At 40.7% G+C, this 20761-nt stretch overlaps 2 protein-coding genes across 3 annotated transcripts in view; one reads left to right on the top strand and one right to left on the bottom strand.

Annotated features, from left to right (window-relative positions):
* BCAP31 (B cell receptor associated protein 31) overlaps positions 1-20761 on the bottom strand; it is a 192998-nt gene that overhangs the window by 43699 nt on the left and 128538 nt on the right. The window lies entirely within an intron of this gene.
* PLXNB3 (plexin B3) overlaps positions 7465-20761 on the top strand; it is a 31029-nt gene continuing 17732 nt past the window's right edge. Inside the window, exon 1 of one of the 2 annotated variants that reach the window (XM_053473839.1) lies at positions 7465-7571. The gene's annotated coding sequence lies outside the window, so the exon portion shown is untranslated. Of the gene's footprint in view, positions 7572-18632; positions 18724-20761 lie in introns of those variants that run through there. The other variant, XM_053473840.1, reaches the window with a different exon arrangement.

The raw sequence follows: 20761 nt of genomic DNA, 5'->3' as shown, positions 1-20761 counted from the left end.
TTCCTCTCCTGACGATCTCTCCATTCTCCTTACCAACTTTTTTCAAAGACTGCCTTAATTTACAACTTAACAACAGGGCAGCAGTAAATTAATGGGGAGGAATAATCATGCAAATCCCCGAGACTGTAGTTAAGGTGGCTGTTCCCATGGTATATATATACATATCTTGGGTTTCCAATGTATATTCACTGCTTATTTAAACCCACAAACGCAATTATACATTAATGTACAATATATCTGCTAATAAACTTATATTCTGCCTGCGGTGTATTTAAAAACAACGCACCGGCACAGTGAAGTCACAAAAAGGGTTAAGCAGAAGCATATTTAATTCTTTGGGGTAGCAGGCAGGGTAATAATTACCCTGTAAGTGCAGTACCTGCCGAGCATCGGGTTGCAGCAGGGGAGTTAATGTTTGTGTTGTACACAATAGCCTTTGTGTGAATCTTTTTGCTCCGGTGACATCACGGCCTCGGATTTCACCCCCGGGGCGCGTTCAGGTGTGTCTCCTTGTAGGAAGCTTTAATGTCGCTCACGCGCTCTTCCCTTTGGCCGTTTATACATCAGAAAATTCGTTTAGTAGAGGGAGGTGTTTTGGGAACCTTCACGGCTCCTATCTGTTCACACAGGCTCAGCCGGGAAGGATATGAGAAATTATGATTTGATTCAACTTGTTGGTTTTTTTGCCATAGGGCATATTAAAATATTTTGTGGATTTCTGGCAAAAATACGTGTGGGATAACAACACTGTAAGAACGTTACTTTTTGCAAGTGAGAATTGGGCTCCGTCTGTAAGGCGAAGGCTGAAAATAATATTACCATGATAGGGCTGGAGTGATGACCAAAAGTCCCCTGGGTTGACCTGCTCTGAGGAACATAGGCCAACAGCAATATTCTCTACCAACCCCACAAGTGTTCTGTAAGCCGTTCATCTGTTACCATCTGCCCGTGATATAGAGGCCATATTTGGTCCTCGGCTCCTGAAAACCTGCACAGGCTCTTGAGTCCGATCACAGATGCCCCCGTTAGTGTCTTTGTCATCCTAAAAGATCCACCCATGGTCCTTCGTCTACCCGGTGACCTCGACCTACCATCCAATATTATACATTCTTCAACTGACCTGGAAGGGTTAGCTAGTTTGGAGGAGAAACATGAGGAATCCAGGCAGCGTTCTATATAGAACCAACTCGTTTTCTTTTCCTGTAGGGTTTTTTCCCCCTTTATGTGCCATTGGAATACAGAAAATATCCACGCCCTGGAAAATAAATTATTTTACACCGATAGAATCTGCCTGTGTAAATGAGTCATGACAAGTGTGTGTATTAATTCCCTTATCTGCACTTCTAATGTATGGCTTGCACAATACTTTATGTACAGATTAGAGACTGATGATTAGACTTTAAACTACTTTGTTTTAAATAGAGGTTTAATTAGCATTATATGTGCTGACCCGATACTGGTGTCAATCACCACAATGATAGTCATATAGATTTCTTAGCTGTTTTTTGGCTGGATTGAGCGTGCCTTGACTTTAAACCCACTCTTCCTTTATATACCTAATATACGATTTGCTGATCTTGCTGAGAAGAGTTTTCTCCTTAGGTCATGGCCATGACAGGGGCGCTTGGAGCCTTTGTGGCAACCAGCTGACATTCTAGTTAGCTTTTTTTGTGAACAGAGAACTTAAATAAAGTATCTAAGTTGCAAAGTCAGCAAATGTTCCCAAAGTCATCAACAGCATCAATAACCTACGCTTTTATAAAGATTCTCTAGGATTCTCTCGATGGGAACCTTGGTTGGCCGGTCACTTAAGTCTAATTTTCCACTGTTGTTTTTTCCCCCTTTCTTATCCTTTTTGCTTATTGCTTGAGGGGTTTATTGACTTGATGGGAGAAAAATCACAGATCAATAAATGACTACTAATGGGCCAACCGTGTCAATTGTCCGTTGCGAGAAGGTCTGATGTTGGCCTTTCATGATGCACGCATCACACCTTTCCTCGGCTCACACTTCCGTGCAAACCCTAGATTCTAGAATCCAACAGATCCCATCTCTCGTATCCTTCACTTCTAGATAAACAGGAATCCTTGTGCGGTGCAGGTCGGATTTGGACATACCACATAATTCTTCTGTTTAATTGATACTGCTGTAATATAACTACCTGTGACACGTGGCCTTTTTGATGTCTACTGTGCCGCCCTGCTGGTGACTTTCATAATTGTACAAGACTGATGAAAAATCTCAGAGGAGTTTTGTAAACTAACTTTCGTTACTAACTACAAATTGGGCTGTTTTTATAAATCCAGTGGACATGGCTTCGTGGGATTGTGCTCTTTGGCACAAAATGTTAAATATGAAGTATGAAGTATGAAATATGAAGCCGATGAAGCTGTTAAAGGTCTTTTGAGCTCTATTGTTAGCGGGTGCTGTCCATTAGTCATTCGCACACCTGCCCAGAGGACGTGACTATGCAAACCACTTCAATATTTTAACATGAGGTCTTCTTTTTCCACTTTTATTGTCGCTTAGCATACCATGCCAAGGAATGCCATGTAAAATTGCAGAGTACTTAACAGCTATATATAATATATAATTATGAGCTATTCTAATAATGTTTTCATATATTTTTTATAAATATTTAACTACTTGGAGAACATATATACCTATACTATGTGGAAGTACCAGTAATTAGTGGAACTGTACCTTTAACACCATTGAGATGTCTGTATACAAAAAATAACCCTTTGGAGTTTTGTACACTGTATGCCGTGTATCAAGTATTTATTCCAATGGAAATGGTACTATAGTAACCAATTGAATGTCCCTTTGGTTGCTATGGTGATAAGACCTCATTTCTAATTTTTAGGTGAGAATCACTTTTCATACTTTTCATAGCATACTGAAGGTCTAATAAAGGTTTCGTGTGTAAGCCACTAGTGGGTTTAATTGCATACTTTTGGCACCAGCAGCAAAAAAGGGTTTATTCACTAAATAATGCGTTTTAAGTAAATTGGGGTGAGACTGAAAATTTCATCTCAGTGTCTTAAGCTATCCGCTGCAAAGGGACGATGGTTCCAACGTATCTCACAATTTAGTGAATAACCCCCTTTGACTGTGTGACTCGCAGGCCCGCTCCAATCTTGTTGTGAGACAACTTTTATAATTTCTGGTAATTACTAATAAAAAAGTAGAATGCAGCCAAATGCAGAGCAGACAACACTCGCCTCTGATCAGAAAGCTACTATCACTGCCTCCCGCAAAAAAATCCAGATGAAGGAGATCAACCTCCAGCGTATTCCGCTTTCTCGAACAGACTATGCAACGTTATTACTCTTTCGTGTCGTCAATCATAAAATGTGCCTTAATTGTTCAAAGACCAAATGTTATTCTTGGATACGAATAAATCTATACATTTTAAAATCAAAACTTTGTTGTCTTTTTTTTGTGTGTGTGCAATAAAAACTGGTAAAGTGCAGATTTTAATGGAAGTGAAGTCCATACTATTGGAAAGAAATAAAACTTTTTTTTTATTAATGCATTAGTATAAATATCATTTTGTTATTCTTTAAAAGCCTTAATGTGAATCAACAAAGCCTGCATTTTTTTATGTTTTTTTTTATAAACTTTATTTTTAATGTTAGCAGTTTTCAAACACCATGTGAATATTTTTAAGGTATTTTGTAATAAATATAATATATATATGTAATATGTGTAGTCCTTTTTGTCACCTGACGTGGTATGGCCCATTTCCTCCCCTTTGATACCACATTCAGTGCAGGGCCACCAAACTTCAATGATTTTATGGATCTTACAGATATTTTACGTGTAGTGCCAGAGGACCATGAACACACCCACCCTTCTAGGAATAAAATAATACAGTAAGGGAATTTAAACATACACAGAACAGGCATATGTCTATCCTGAATCTGAGACCAATGACCGTGATTAAGGTCTGAGTGAAGAACACGCTGACTAGGCTGGCCACATGGTTCTTACCTGCCGTCAAATTCTATGTTTCGAGTATGTTACATATTTTTATGCCAGGTTCCTCCTTGCTGTCTGTCTGTCTGCACACAGCTGGCATTTCTGTGAATTGTAGGTTGACCTTGGTTTATTGCGTGCTCAGCATGTGAGCCCATAGAAAAAGGAAGTGTGGTACTTTTTACAACACTTGGAGAAAAATTGTCAGCGTTGCCATGTGAAACTATTGCAAAATACGAGGCTGCAGCTTTGAGCGCTTGGTTCCAAAGGAGGAACACGTGGTAGGTGTGTGGTAGACCAAGTCCCTCTGGCCTCCTTTCATGCCCTGCTGTGACTCTTTTTGTAGGAGCTCAGAATGTTTGGCAGAGGTAAATGCAAAGCCCTAAAGCTCACAATAGTATGTATGTAAACAGAAAATATGTTTATTAAACTGTACAAAGTGTTGGCAAGAAGAAGAAACAGGTCACAACAGCACCTTGAAAGTCTTGGTAAGGTACTGCCTACAGGTTATGGAATGTTGGGAGGAATGACAGCAGGTCTTCTCTATGGTCCCATAAGTTTGCATGCAGTCTAATTGGGTTTCCAGAGCAGTTTCATTACGTTGGACCGAAATCTCCAAGCCTCGTTTCACAAATGAAAACCCAGATGCACACTTGGCAACAGCCCTGAACTGACCATAGCGCATCCCTTGTATGAAGACCGCATGTAGACCGCATTTAATTACGTGTGGGCTGATCTTACAATGTCGAGGCCTATTTTCCACTAATCCATTCCTAGTTGACAGGTAGGATGTTGGTGAATATTAAAATGACTAGCGAGTTGTGTAAGAGCTTGGCAGTTGGGTTAACCCTGTAAGTTACAACAAAGGCCTCGTGTCTGGAGTAGTAAATTGGGCTTCCAGTTGTCCGCTGTCCCAGAGCAGCTGGCGAATATGAATGTGTAGTGCCCTAAGTGGCCGCTGAACATCCGGAAAAGGGTTGAAGGCTAAATATTCTGTGGATGGACCACTATTACATCACACCTCTGCCCATGTAATGCCCTCAAGAATCCCCCTCCAGATAGGGGGACACAGATCCTGGCAAGTTTGGTGGATTGGTAGCTCTTGAACGATCGGAACACGTGAAGATGGCAGATATGAGAGGTATTATAGGGGAGTCACATCTGGAAGGGGGCCCAGGGCAGATCCATGCATCAATGTAGTACGCCAGACACTTAAAGCAGGGGTTATCTGCAGGTCGCAACATTATCTATTATTTTAGGACTACAACTATTACTTAATCTATATCCATAACTAACAGTCTATCTGCAAATATATTGCAATATGAAATTGCGTAACTAGGTGCACTTAAGAGCTCTTTATGGCCATTATAAGAGGATGCAGTAGGGTATGACAGAAATTCACATTCCTTTCACTACCACAGATACCACCCGGAGGATTCAGGTGTCAAATCGGAGAAGTTCCTTGGCATGGAGCAAAGTGACCCCAAACTTTTGAATAGTAGTGTATAAGAAGCAGTGTCTGGGCCTTTGAGGGGCTTTGAGGCCCAGATAGCCTCTTTCTGAGCATTGATGCCAGGTGGGCCATTTCCAGGGGCTGTACCCCCATTACAAGCTTTCGAGGCAGGGGCAAGAGGTTGAGGTGGGACAGAGGAGGGAGGCTCTGTCTTTAGCTTCACACTGGGCACCATGACTTCTGATGGCGGCCATGACAGCATACACTTGGCCATTCTAATTATTATTTGTGTGATTTCTCATGAGGACATTACATATGTTTACATATAAAACTGTAAATATTAAATTGCTTTTCTATAAACAGTCATGTTTTTCAGGTTTTAACTAACCACTAATTATTGGAATGTGCATAAATTGATTTAGGAATACCCGCAGCCTTCTTAACAGGGTTAAGGGTTTTGCTGACTAAACTCAAGGTGCTGGCTCACTGCCAAGATGTGCTCTATGCTTAATACCCCATTGTTACAATATTGCCCGAAAATTCTTTGGCATTGAGAAGTCGCTGATCCTCATTTTGGTTACATATTGTTGTGACACGGTGAACCTGTTTCGAACCACATGTGAAACATTGTATCTGGCTGAATAGGGTGACGCAGGATCTCGGAATCTGTGGCAAACCAATCCTAGTGGAGCATTGGCTTCCGCGTCCAGAGAATATGGCCTCTTCATGAATGACAGAGTAGCTACCAACATTCAGTACGGTCACGGGGAGCAGACATGGACAATTCACTTGTTTGCTCTGCGCCTTTCCATCTCACATCGATGATCAGCGATCATGGGAGAGTAAACTGCAAAAAAGTGCATTTCAGATCTATTGCTGTCAGTGAGACACTTTCACATGTGCATTTATGAGTTTCCAAATCCTTTTTTCATATGGGCCGAAGCTTACTATAAATGTTATAGATACCCTTTAAAGCTGCTTTTATGTCATTCTCATACAGAGGCCTCTCCTTGTGAACAAAATTCAAAGAGGTATGACAGTACAGTGACTCCAAAGCCACACAATAATCCCATGATGTATTGTAATGGGTCCTGTGAAACACTGAAACTAGCGGCTCAGAGGTTGAGGTGTAGTGTAATGAAACTTTATTTTACTGAGAGTGTGGTAGATAAGAGGAACAGCTTCACAGCAAAGGTGGTAGAGGCCAAGGCAGTGAGGGATGGCATGGGATAGGCATATGGCAAAACCTACTGATTAAGAGTCTTTATGGCAGGGAAATGGGCAGACTAGATGGTTCCTATATGCCATCCAATTCTGAGTTTCTATGAGACTTAATGATTATTGTGTCTTGCAGTGTTTCCTTGTAACAAGAATAATAAACTTCCTTCAATGAACCCAGCTGTTCATGCTTTTTCATATTATTCTCTCTTCTTGTAGTTCATTTTTATGTGCTGCCACGCGATGAGGTCATAAAACATCGTCTCTTCAAATAGGCTCCTTTTGACCTATGCATTTACTTCTGTAACATAGAGAATGTACCTGTTCTGTGTTTCCCCTTTTTAAATGTGGAAGATCCTTAATGACTAAACAACAGATGTTCCAATAGGCTATTAACCCTTTTACAATACACAGAATGATGAAAACCAATAAAGCCGGGTAGAGCAGGTGATAGCATAAGACAGGTAGGCTAGATGGCAAGCTTACTGGGAGGGTTCTCAACTCCCGATGTGTCTCTACATATTTATGTATATTTGTATATAGATATATATTTGTTATGTATGTGTTAACTGCCCCATTTACATTGTACAGCGCTGCGTAATTTGTAAATAAAAGATATTATTGTTATCATTATTATTATTATTATTATTAACAACACACCTTGCACATGGGAGTGAACTATGTTGCTAAAGCAGTACTCTAGGTGAGCACTAGGGGGCAGTAGCCTTTGCAGTTTTAGCACACATTGTTAAGGGGGCTGGGCCTAGGAGCTGCTGCTCAGCTTCTGTCTGCCTCTTGTTTGAAGTCTTGCAGGGAGTGGGAGTCTTTTTTCCCCCCTCTTGCTGGGAGTGGGAGGAGGTTGTTCATTTTCTTCCTTAATACAGAAGCTGCTGTATGTCCAGAGGGGCAGCTGCAACAGGTAAGTGAGCACCTACCCCTTTAAACCCTCTCCCAGCTCCTTGCCTAAAATCCCCTGCCCTGGTGTTATCTTACAACCTGCATTACAGAAAAGTTTCTTTGTCCTAAAATCACTTTGTTTTCTAGGCAACGCTTAGTTAATTCAGCTTCATGCTGTGCTGTGTAGGTGAAGTCAGAGTGTGGATTTGTGAAATAGCTCCCAGCCCCCCCTCTATAAACACAGACTCCAGTCTTAATTACAGTCTTCCCATTAACCTAACCTGGCAGCCAGGGTCCCCTATGGTGTTTCATATAATGCTACGTCCAGACTTGCCTAGCGATACTCGCTATTATTGTAGAATGCTGCCGCTATTACTTTATATCAGCTACTGCCCCTAACCCTTTAACACCAGAGAATACTAAAATGTATCCACAAGTTGCCTTTGGAATTAACCCTTACCATATTTCAGCATTTTATTTTAAATAGTCTGGATTATAAAGTTACAGGTGTGTATTTAAAAGATCAGATTTTATTTACACTTTTATTTCTGAGAAGAATGGGTTAACCGGTATAACTTCTGTTTTTTGTACTCTCTGCATGTGAAGCATATATTACAGTTTTTTGTGTGTGTGTGTGTGTATATATATATATATATTATACCCGAGGTGGTATATTATTTGGAGTGGATATTTTAAAGGAGCAGTCAGCCATCCCTAGTCACACCACTCTGACTAATATACCAATGGGGAGCTTCGGGGTTTAATCCTGAAACGAGCAAATAAGGCAGAATCCACGCATGTTCAGAGCTGAATGTGCATGCGCAGAGTACCTGTGATGCTGCCTTGCAGAGATCAGGAAACAGTGTATGGGAGAGTTAGATGAAAATCGTTTATCTGGTCAGGTCTGGACTAGTCATCTGGCCACCTGGGAAAGTGCCTGATGGACCAGTGGCCGAGGGTGCTGTACACTTACCTTTACCGGCAGATAAGCAGATCAGCCTCGTCTGGATAAACCTGGCCGCACACTGTGAGCGTGTAAAAGCGTAGTGTATGGTGCAGAGTATCTGGCCGCTGGCCTTAAAGTGCTACGCACGCTTTCCTCTCTGGCATGACCCTGAGTCTAGGTATGATTGCACCTTTAAGCAGGTTTGGCATTAGAGCCGTAATCAAACACTGAGACGTGTAATAGACTTAGGAATGTTTTCCTGGGAGTTACTCAAACCCCTAACGCTACCTCCAACATCAACACCTGGGAACGGGATTCAGCCAACACGGTCCGTATATAAAAAATATTGATGACTGTGTTTGTTTGGTTTTTGTTTTGCCATCTCAGTTTTCAATAAAAGATTTCAGCGTTGTGACAAAATTTAAGATTTCTGAATACAAATGGCTGAATTTGATACCTAAAAAAACAAACAACAAACAAAAGCAACTTTGTGATTGATGGCATAGGATAAGATCCATTTTTACCGACATGTTTGCAGGGTGGCCCAGTGACGAGAGGCCTCCTCCGTGGTCACTGACAAATGTTTGAGTTCTAGCAAAAGCGAAGTTAAAATATTTTTATTTCATAGATTTTTTTTTTTTGTGCGATAGAAAACTAACGGTCCCAAAATCCTTTGCAGTTGCTTGTGTATAGATCTAAACAGAAGGAAATGTTATATATTTGCCATGATTATGGTGTAAAAAGCAAGAATTATACTTTCTATAAGTCTTTGACGGACCTGCCATTGTATTCTTTTCTCTGAGGTTTAATCGCATAAAACCAAGGTGTTTTTGTGTCTATGGCAACAACCTATGAGTACCTATGAGACTCCAGTGTTCCTGGCAAAAATTATGAACGAGACAACAGTTTACACGACTAAATAATTATAGGAATGGTTTGGAATTAGCATACTAAAAAGTCTTTTTGCTAATGAACACAGTGGCATATTGTGGCTGGGAGCTGCCCTAGGCCTGACCCAGGATAGCTGCCCCGACCACCCCCCCGCCATGCTGTATCCCATCATCTCCTGGCATGCTGTGCCGAGTAAGTTCATTTTGGGACCGGGAAAGACGGGAAATGCACCCCCGTATTTCCTCAGTCTGGAATTGCCACCCTAGGCCAGAATATGCCAATGAGTCTAGATCACGTAAGATCTGTGATGTCCATAAGATGTTGTAAAACCTGCTTCCTCTGTCCCCTTTTTATAGCATCACCATGAAACATCGTATACAAATGATACACGGAAACCGTTATCTGCCGTTCTGTTTAGCCAAGGGTCCCTCTCAATTGTAAATGGGAAATTTAGTGTTGAGGATCAGCTAAGGCTTCCATGGGACAGAACCTGGTGAGGAGCAGTGGGTGGACTTTTCCTTCGTTTTCTCATGGGCTCCTGTCTGCTTTTCTTCCTGTTCTCGATTTCTTGCTTTTTGTTTATACCCCACAGACAGAGGAAAACAGTAGGGGTTTTGTGCACACAACAGGAAAGATACATTTTATCAGAACGGAACATTCAAGTTTGGTGGGGGGTAGGGAGCGTGATAGTTTGGCCTGTCAATAAGCTCAAGTAAGACTATTCTTTCCGGGAATTTTCTTTTGCTTGTTGGTCGTGAACGTGCATCCTGTACCTTTAAATATAGGGTGCTGTGTAATCCAGCGGAATTAAAACTGTAGTCGGTAATATATGTAAGGGTATCGCTCCATTTTTACTATGAAAAATGCTCAACTGATGGAACCATAGCCTACTTTGGGGTTTTTTGGGTTCTCAACTCAATGCCTTCTGGACCATACCAACTAGGTAATTCAGAGTTGTCTACTGTGTTGGTTCACAACATATTGAGCAATAGACAAATTCCATTGTTGAGATTATATGAAATAAGATTATTTGAATGGAAGGATTCCCAACCAGACCATTTTGTCAATGCACCCCCCCCCCCACACTCACACACCTTGCTATACATTGTTATCTCTTTGTGCCCTCCTATAAAAAAACAGGCATCAGTCTCCAAAAGGCATATTAAGGAAGTATGATAGAGAGAGGCGAATTCATCTATGGCTCCTTGCAGGTAAATGCACCATTGCTACCCTAGGCGGAAGTACCCCACCGGGTAATCTGTATGGTAAATGTCTCCAGGATCTGTTCTAGAGAGGGGGATAGTGGGAGATGCAGGAGCAAGAAGAGTTATTAGTACCTTAGCTAACTTGTGATAGAGCTCCTGGGTCCTACCATTAGCATTGGCAGGTTTATTTGGTGGATATAGTCCACACGTGTTCCACCCCACCTGTCACGGAGCCTCAGGAGTGTTTACCTCTGTCTTGAACCTGTCACAACTCAAGATGAGTCTTGTCGTGTTTTCGGCACATCCAACATATGAACCCCTTTCATGTTTAGCCAAGCAAGGAGTCCCAAATCCTACTGAAGACAGGGGTGACTATGTTTGAGATCTAGAATTCTTGTTATGTGCTCGTGACAGGGCCCTCTGCCCTTTGAAGTTGTTTATTATGGAATTCTCCACTAATCCCCCCACTGGTGAACATGGCGGGCGATGCACAGAAGAAACTAATGCAAGCGTGACGAAATAACTGTGTGCTCATATATATGAGATCAACTGCAAAATGTTTTAATGGATACTGCTTGTTCCAAAAAAAAAACAAACATGGGGGGAATTTTTGTAGGATAAGATGTTATCTATACGTTGTGATAGCCAGTTTACTAGCGTATGTTCCATGCTTATATCGGTACGGCACCTGCGGGCTTGTGAGGTAGAACTACAGCGCATTCTCACAATTCGGGCGAAGAATGAAAACGGGACTGTGGGATTGCGGTCATGAATGAGTGGAATAGAATGGCAAAATCTAGACGTCCTGCCCTAAATTGGGAGGCATACGGTAAATGCCAATCTGAAATTGCAAAGAAATATCCTCTATTTTAAGTTTTTGCTTTTAGTACCTTCAGGTCCAGAACCTAAATGTGGCCTCAGACTGAAAGGATTATGATGCATTAAACATGTAATAAGTGGCACTCGAACTCGGTCATAAAGGGAAGGAAATGTGTGTCTATGTTGTGTCTGCGTGGTGAGAGGATGCTCTGTCATATGCCCATGAGCTTGTGACAGTTGCGTAACATTACATTTATTTATGTGGCATCAGCAGGTTGCCTAGTACTGTTACAATAGTGGACAGCGAAAATATTTAACATTAAAATTGAGAACATGTGGAAATGACAATAACGTTAATTGCTGTTAGGATATAAAGGTGCAGAAGGAAAAAAAGCTACTCTTGCCAGCTGATGGCTGGCGCCGTGTTGACTGTTAATACGTTTTCCTTATATAAGCCATTTTATAACCTACATTTCATTTTTATTTAATTTATTAAAATGATTTTTGTACAAATGCTACCTTTTCCACTTTTTTACTTTCAAAAAACAAACCCAAATATAAAATGCCATTTAATGAAAACATTAAAAAAAAAAAAAAAAAATTTGATCTATACATTTTGAAGCGGTTGGGCTAGCACAGCCCAGTTATCAAATAAAGGACTCATTTCATGTATGTGCTACTGGTAAGCATTAAAACTGTTCATGTTTCTATAGTCTGAAGGACACGGCCATTGTTTTTTGTCTAAGATTGGATGGACTACCTGTTTGTTGGTTAGACTAGTGACATCTTATCCCTCCCCCACACCCGCCGAACGTGTCTGTCTCTGGCAGCTCATCTTTCTAGCTGCGCAACACACCTGTCTGTAGAACTCGTCGTGTGATTTGTTGAGGTCTCTGTGTCTCTGTGTGTCTGCGCAATTCCCAGTCTGCGGTCTCGCAGGGAGTTACAGCTAAACAAACAATGGAGCTTGTCTAGGCAGCTCTTAGGAATACTAAAGCGAGAGCAGGAGCGAGAAACCTGTGGAAACTCAGCATTATCAGACTGCGACCAAAATCTTTAGCCGGCCGCTGGCTGAGGGTGATAGGGCTTGTAGTTTTAAAGGGGACGTTCCATGGAAGAATATTATTCTCCAGCGCCGTGTACAGTAATATAACCCCCCTCAGCGCCGTGTACAGTAATATAACCCCCCCCTAGCGCTGTATGTAGGTTGCCATTGACAAAAAAATAAATGGTTGTATCTCTTTTGTTCCAATAAACTTCTTTTATCTGCAGACCTGGAGGCTGCCATTGTTATCAGTCATGTGATGTTTTTGGTGACTTTTGGTGACCCTGAACTGATTCCTTATGGCAATGTTGACGAAGTCCGTTCCTCCATAGAGTCCCATTAGCCAGTGTGTCTGCTGGGTGATTAAAACTGAGCCGTTCTATTGTTTACCTCCAAACTTTATGACGAGGAGTCAAGATATATCTAATATAACAAAGCTAGAACTCTGTTATTATTCTAATTTATTAATGATTCCTGAGTAGATGGGCAACTAGTGCTGGAAAATATATGAATCTGAGACATCAAGCCTCTGCGTTTGATGGGACGTGTAGTTTAAGAAACAGCTGAACCTCTTTGCTTTAACCTAATCTGAAGATAAACCATTCTAGCGCGTCCTATAGTGGATTTATTCTAGTTTTAGTTTCATCGTGGCCTTGTGCATTTTAGATTTGTTTTCTAGAGAAACATAAAAAACACTCAGACATGTTTTTTTGGTCTCTCTGGACCCCCTTGGCGAGATTCAGGTGTAAGGTATGGCTGATGTATGTTCAGAGGGGAATTGCTTGGTGTATTGGGAGTCTGTAGCAGTCATAATAATGCTCTATTGGGAAAAAATGACTGCTTAGGAGTATGTATGTTTTTACTCATAGTTTCTTTATTCTTCATATCCCCAAAATATTTCATTTCTGCGTGTAAACATTGATGCACAAAAGTATCTTTTTCTTATAACCTCTGTTGCTCTTGGCTAAAATATGGATATGATAGCATTATATAAATATATTCGGGGCCAATACAAACCATTTGTGTGCAAATCTGTTCATAAACAGGACGATGCACAGGACACGTGGTCACGCGTTCAGACTGGAAGAAAGGAGATTTAGTCTAAGGCAGAGGAAAGGGGTTTTTACAGTAAGGACAGTAAGGATGTGGAATTCTCTGCCTGCAGAGGTAGTTTTATCGGAGTCTGTACAGACGTTTAAACAACAAATGGATGAATGCTTGCAAAAACATAACATTCAGGGATATCGTTTTTCAATTATGGGGGGAAAAAAGCTTCTTGATCCAAGGAGAAATCTGGCTGCTATTCTGGGGTCAAGAAGGTTTTTATTTCCCTTCTTTGTGCAAAATTGGAAAGAGCCACAACTGGGGTTTTTTGCCTTCTTTTGGATGAACAGCTAGAAATAAACAGATATGGGAAAGGCTGAACTTGATGGACGCATCATATCTAACTATACAACTATGCTTCTGATGTGCTTTTACGCAGAAGTCAATGAAATATTGCATAATTAATTTTTCAGCACGGACAGAGTAACGTTTTAATCCAAGCAGATCAGTTTCTTTATAGCGCAATAATAATTTGCCGGTCATTTAGGGATAAGCAATCAAAATTTTTTAATTGCACGCTAATTAAAAAAAAAATCCTAAAAATTGCTAATATGCACCCCGTAGAATTGCGTTTTTTTGCTCCTGCCCCACCCATTGTATACAGGCAAAATACATAATTTATGATTGTTTTTTAATGAAATTGCCTATAAATAGCTCCAAGGATTTATCTGTATTCGTACAACTTGCTCTCTGCTGTTCAGCTTCCCCATTCATGTCTGCGCATGTTAATAAGGTGCCTGAGTTTTCTGTGCTGTGCGTGCACAGAAACTGTGGGGTTTTTTTTCCCCCTTTTCTCTTCCTTTTTTCTTCTAAACATACATATTGTCTTTAGCATGTGATCAAGGAATGGGGAACAAAACTTCATATTTAGGCTACTAGAAATATTGAACAATCAAATATTAAAAGGAGGTAAATATAAACTTTAGTTGATTAACAATATATTTGTAAATCTCCTTTTAAATTTATTTAAAAAAATCAAGATGTGGTTTTTTTTTATATAAGGGACAAATTATTAGTTCTTAGATGATATTGTACATTTGCATATATTGTACAATGACATTTATATAAAGACGTTCCTGGAGCTTGCCATCTAAAGTTATATATCTGGGTATGCTATAATATAAATATTATAGTATAGAAATCTGGGTATTCCTGGTAAACTAAATCAAACCAGAGGATATTCACCGTTTTATCTTTTATTTTTTTAATTAAATTTATTATTATATTATTACATTTATTTTTATTAAAATATTTCAATCAATCCTTTCAAAATGATCTGGGTAGGGGCACAATATTTAAAAGTGATATAATTAATAGTAGTACTTACATTATGTAATATGCTATATATTATTATTAATATGCTATATATTATATCTTCTATATAAATGCTGCTGTTAGCAGTGGACGTTTTATTATTCTTGTGCTAAACGCACTGTTGCGTTGACAGGTCCTCTTTAGGAAAATGGTGCAGATGGCGAATTATGTGCATATTTAATTGCCTTAACCCTTTTCCTGCCGGATAGACTGTGCTCACTTCTCCGGCATGCAGATGTTGAATCTAAGCAGGTTTTGAGGGTGTTTCTCTTTAATATGCCCATTTCGGAGCGTGAGGGGTGGGGGTGATTGATAGTTTAGAATGCATTATGCCTTCCAACAAAGTGTACTTTGAGAAGAGAGAGGCTAGAACAAGAGGTCAAGCTTTGACCTGCTGGGTGGTGGGCTCAATGGAAAAAATAGGAGGATGTTGTGGTTCCGGGAGGGATGGTGGATCTCGGGAACTCGCATCCAGCTGAGTTGGTAGAAATCTCATCCTGAACAAAATCTATACACGCGTGTGTATGTAGAACACAAAGAGATTGTTAGGCCTATACGTCAAGGACCTCTGATGCATGTACACATGCTTTTCCTAATTTAACGTCACTAAACTGAGAATTACACCTGTTGGTTCCATGTAAATAAAATGACGACATACATGAATTGTAATAATGTAGTTGTTTATGGCCCTATGTTTAATGCTGACGGGGTTAATCCTCCTTCCTTCGGGAGATGCGTTGAGCTGCAGATTACAGGGATTAGCTGGAAATCTCTTTGTGGAATATAACTGTTTGTTTTACACAATCATTTAGTAGAGACGGGTACAGTGTTCCCCAGACAGATTCCTGCCGAGCGCTGGAGTGTCAGGGAATCCCTGCACCCATTGTGTCTCCCCATCGTTTCATGCGAATAAACGCCATCTCTCCTCCATCTTGCACACCAGTGTTTGAACAGCCATGCTTTGTGTTTGTGAAGCCCAGCTCGTCTCTATCTACTGGATGAATGAGACTTTCCCACCGTACTGAAATGAATCATTTCATTTGAGACAAAACTTTTTGTTCCTCTTTTCTCTGTTCGCTCACGGAACTTTATAAACCCTTGCGTAGTGTGATGCTTATCTCCCAGGCACTTAAACAGTTAACACAACTCTGTTAAGACACAAGGAGCCATGGTTGAAGCCTGGTGGAGGGGGGAGGGCGGAAGAAATGAAGGGGTCCGAGGGTAGTGGAGGGAGTCGCGAGGGGTGACTCACTCTTTCAATGTACTGGCTATTTGCATGATCTGAGGAGAAGTCCTTTTTTGTTCCCGAGGGACCTTATCGGAGCCCCTGGGACAATGAGGGGCTTTCACACTCAGTGTTGGCACCCAGCTCCAAGGCATGAGGGTGGGAGGGGGAGGTCAGTCTTTGTGCCAGGGGGTATGACTGCCTCTGTGTGTGGGGAAGCAGGACCCTCACCTCCCATTACACGTCCGTACTAATTACCCTCATTTGCAAATATGACCCACAATCTCGTACCCTATTTACATATGTTGCCATTCACCCCTGATCCCGTGTCTACGTAACGGATACCGTGCATGTCTCGCCTCTCATTCCTTAGTATGAATGTACACGCACACATAACCATTGTGTACGTCTTGTGAGAACACATTTCATATTTAGTTCGGATCCCCAAAATCTGTTGAGTTCTCTGTAAAGGTATAGATAAACCCATATGCTGTTGCATTTCCTATTAAATACTCGCAAGTGGATAGTCTGTTACCTATGAATACCTACTCTCGGTAATTCATCATGAGTTTTGCCCCAGGCCTGACCAAGGACAGAATCCTTCCACCTCAAGTATTCTTTCTGATCTGAGATGCCTACGGAAGTGACATGGTGGAGCAGGGTCCTTCCATGGTGGTCTAGTGGTTGTAGCACAGATCTGTACTTATCAGAAACCTGTGCCTGAGGAACACGAGTTTCTCTGATGGTGCCGGCTTAGGCCTAAATACGCCTCTGACCATAAGGGTGTCTAATAAATCTTTAAGCATATTGATTGTTACCGGAGTCATGTTTTCACTGGAAGGCACAATGGAATGAGAATTTCCATCGCCAGAGCATCAGACTAGAATTACTCTTTGCTAGTCTAGTTGCTGGGGAAGAGTTTTCGGTTGGAGACCGTCAGTGGGTAAATGAATGAGACAGAAGTGAATGCACCTGTGGGTTTCCTTATTTTTAGACACGTTCAGCTACCTTTTGAATCAAGTTGAGGAAAGGAGTGTAATCAATAGAATATCCTCCACTTACATAACAGCTGTCCTGACCGCTTCACAAATTAGAGATGAGAGTCCATGGGGAAAAGCCTCTCGAATCAATTACCTAATTTTAAATGGTATCTTTGAAAAGATTGATAACTGAGACGGCAAAAGTTCCTTATCTAGACATCCCGTGCATCTTTATGACACGTCTCCTGTATGCTGTTACATATTAAGTATATTTTAGAAACAAAGACAGCTCTCCTGTGTTTTCATATGCTGAACGTGGCTGGTGGTTTTGGTTACTATATACCTACTAGTATTTGCGCCTGCTTTCTTTGTGGTCTGGTGATGCAGGATATGATGTCATATATTTTATTACTTAATAAAAACCTACAGCAGTCCTGAGAGCAAGAAATCTGCCTCTCCTACCTGACTGTCCTTGGCATGATGGTGCTGTTTTTTAAAACTTGTCTCTCTTTTCCCTGGGCCGCCAACTTTAGAGCCCCCTTAACTGTAATCAAGTAACGTTTGTAACCCATATAGCCTCTTTTGTGCAACAGCATGTACTGTGTGTGTGTGTGTATGTATGTATATATAATCACTTCATAGTGCTAATTTTTAAGCTTAAATAATTCCCTGGGACACAGAACAAGGATATCTGTCCTTCTGTCTCCATCTTTTCTCAATGTCTCTGGTCTTCCCATCGTGGTGAAGTATTGGTTTGATGCTGCCAGGTCAATATGGCAGATAGGTGGGTTTAGGTATCGCCTCCCACTCATGTAAGGTCCTAGTAGGCAACACACAAATTCAGAAGGGGTGGAACTTGGTGGGAGATGATTGTATCAACTTGTATTTATTTTTTAACCAGCTAAAGGGTTTTCTGGCCAAGGACAGGTTGTAGACCACAATGACACCACAGCCTCCTATCTGTGAAAACCCAATAGTGGTTATTACCAACATCTAGCAGAAAATGGTGAACTGCTGCACGTGAATGTACTGGTGGGAATACAAATGACCTAAATGATCTGAAGTGTTAGTATGTGTGTTGGCTAATTAGTTGAAGGCTGTAGGTGTGACTCTTTTGTGATTAAGGGTTGGAATAGCGCGGTTGGGTTTGCTCTTCAGGATCAGGCAGATGAAGCCATTTGCTGCTGTCAAAGTCTCGCTCCCTGGGGACGTGCGTGTGATTTGTTCACTGGAGGACAGAGGAACATTGTTATGAAATAATTTATCGTTCTCATATACAGAGTGGTCTTACTGTCCCACATTCTCGGATCCGTTCCCCTTGCTCTCTTTGCCTTTGCTGGCATATGATGAGTTAATCTGCTCTGAAGGGCTGTTTCACCGACCCTTAAAAGGGAAATGTCACCAGTACTCTCGTTTGGCAGATGCTGTCACAGTGGCATGAGGAGGAGGGGTGGTGGGGACAGGGCTTTCCAGTCCCACAGACACTTTCAGCTTCTGCTTCATCTTCTTAATGTGCCAGCACCCCCTTGAGATTTCCCTCTCTGTCCCCACATACACACATCTGCCTATTGTTTCCCTTCTCATGTACAGTGCGTTCGGAGCAAAGAGCGGTTGAAGGTTTCTCAACCACAAGACGCACCAGCTTGTGAGTACTTGTCTATTCGCTCCATATATATATATATATATATATATATATATATATATATATATATATATATATATATATATATCTATCTCTATAATCTCCAAGCTAGCTTGTAGGTTCCCCTTTTGCAGAAGGCATTGCCACCTAGAAGGTGGGTGTAGACAATGTCCCAGTTAGATCCCTTGGTACCAAATACAAGGAGGACGAAAAATAATTTATTTTCGTGAACACCTGATCTAGCTTTCTTTAACAAGGAGGTTTAAATAAGGTTTAACCCTTTTGGCAACAGTGGACAATAGAGCCTTACTCATCAATGAATTAATATACTTCTTAGTGTTATGTTTGCCTCCTGTGTATTTAATATATATTTTTGGTAGTTGCATTAACCTTTACCTCGGTCTACCAGGGCTTGGGTTTTTAGGTGTTCCAGTGTTTTGGTGACCACTCTGGCAATGAAGAGGTTAATCTTTTGCCGTGGATGTTATGATACAGTGTGAAGGCTGGTCCTTTTGTTTGCATGTGTCTGTATAGAAGTGATACTCTTGGTGGATCTTCACAGCGGTCTACTGTTTGTTGGGTTTTGTCCACCTAATTCTGTGGTCTTCACATTTTCATCTAGCCCTGTTGCTTGTCATTTTATAATATTTGTGGATGTTCATACCTATTGTCCATTTTTAGGAACGGGTATATTTTACAATACCCATGATCCGTGTGTTGACTATTACTGATTGGGGTATTTTTATTATTTTTTTTACAAATTTACATGCAACAATTTCATGAGTGCTTTTCGTATGCAGTGGGTTAACTTTTTAATTATTTTTTCATCTCTCGATTTAAAAGGGTCAACCCTTAAACACTGCTTCCTACATCAGAAACAGTGTATTTTATACACATCTCCTGCATGTAAAATAGCAGGGGGTTGGGGCAAATGTTTTTGGAAGGATTCTACAGAATCCCCCCCTACATTATCTAGTTTGGCAGGTGGGATTTCGTAAATGTCCTTCTACTTCTGTAACAACAATGTAATAATTATGTTGATTAGATAAAAATGTTGCAGTTTGATATCATTCTAAGAAAATATTTGTGTTTTACAATTAAAATGTATCGGCCACCTCCTTTTTCCCATAGAAATAACGCTGCAGATTTTAGCGGAAGGCACGTTCTGGTGAATCCACTTTGGGGTGAGGTGACATTTCTCAAACCACCTCCGTCATAGCTTAAGAGGAACTTTCGTAACCTTTAACAATTAAATAGGGTAATTTGTAAGCATTTTGTCTTCTAAGAATTGTCTCTGTAGACTCGGTGTGACACTTGTTTATTAAAGCTGCCTGGAACCTCAAAGTATCTAATATGTTACATGTTAACGTATATGTTGGTAGTTTTTATACACGGTGGTTACTGGGTCACAAAAGTCCAAAATTTATTTATTTATTTTATTTTTTTTTTTTTTATTGTTGGTAGACAAAACTGGCCATCACCCTACCGGGCACGATAAATTTTAATTTATAGAGTAATAATCTCCTCAATCCATGGCCTGGCTCATGTCCATATGAGATTAAATGTCGTGGTATTAGTAGAGAAGAACAGGAAACAGGAGGTTAGAAGTTCATAACAGATAACCAGCGAACTTCGTTATGTTAAACAGTAATTATTCCCAAAAAGGGTCAATACAGAAGTCGATCCATGTTGTCACCAGGGTTTTTAATGAATGGGTTGGGAGCTTCAGTCGGTCAATCAGAAAAGAAGGCTGTGCAGAAACCCTTTTTTCAGGCGACGGTACAAATGAGTCAGAGCAATTACAAGCTTAAATAACAAATAAATGTATTGATGATATCCTCCCAGTTTATGTACAGTTTTACAGACTGCATCTTGATGGTAGTCAACAGCGTTCCAATACTCAGAGTCTACTCATCAAATGGCAGAGAGTTTGACTATACACTAGTCACTCCCTCTTATACCCTGAGAACTAAAGTGGCGTTGGCAACTAAAAATATTTATCGTTTTACCTTATATGTGATGTTTGTGTACTCTTAAAATG

This window comes from Spea bombifrons, chromosome 8 (assembly GCF_027358695.1).
Source record: "Spea bombifrons isolate aSpeBom1 chromosome 8, aSpeBom1.2.pri, whole genome shotgun sequence".
Taxonomy (NCBI): Eukaryota; Metazoa; Chordata; class Amphibia; order Anura; family Pelobatidae; genus Spea; species Spea bombifrons.
The sequence above is the reverse complement of the archived record's forward strand: the minus strand, read 5'-3'. Positions and strand labels throughout refer to the sequence as shown.